We start from the raw sequence: 716 nt of genomic DNA, 5'->3' as shown, positions 1-716 counted from the left end.
GCCGGCACCCACCCCTACCACCAGCAATGGGCCCCGGTGGCAGCCCCTCCTCCTCCCCCGGCAGTCATCGCCGCCGCGCCTCAGCTGCTGCTGCTGCACCTGCCGCAACCGCTGCGGTTGTGGAAGAACCTCCCTTGGACTCAACATACCTCCACAGATACCAAGCAGCCACCGACCTATACGACCGCCACTTGTCACACAGCTGCTCCATATGCGAGCGCCGAGGCAACTCCTCAAGCCCGTAGAGGAGCTGCACACCTTTCCGATGTGCCGGGGGAGGAGGAGGGGCTGCCGGGAGCCGGGGGAGGAGAGAAGAGCTTGTGGCGATGTTGTTCCAGGGATGGCTTGAACAATAAAGAGAACGAAAGCTGGGTGTCCATATATGCGTGTCCACAGCAGTTTCTAGGTGTTCACAGTGGCGACGCGTGAGTTAGTTTTCTGGCATCGTCGAGCAACAGGGAGGCCGGATTTGACTCATCGGAGGAAGGTTAGCTCCTCGTGTGTGAGCAGGGAGAAGCTCGAGAAAAAAGAGAAGGTTGGGGTTGTCGACGAGGTGGTGAGGAGGAGGTGGAGGTGCGGCGGCTATGACGGCCGGGGGAGGAGGAGGGGCTGCCATCGGGGCCCATTGCTGGTCGTAGGGGTGGATACCGGCGCCGGACATGTGGTGGATTTGGAGCTGGTCGGAGCTGGGCGGTAATGGGAGAGAGAGAGAGAGA

This window comes from Fragaria vesca, linkage group LG6, assembly GCF_000184155.1.
Source record: "Fragaria vesca subsp. vesca linkage group LG6, FraVesHawaii_1.0, whole genome shotgun sequence".
Lineage (NCBI taxonomy): Eukaryota > Viridiplantae > Streptophyta > Magnoliopsida > Rosales > Rosaceae > Fragaria > Fragaria vesca.
This window is presented reverse-complemented; position numbering follows the sequence as displayed.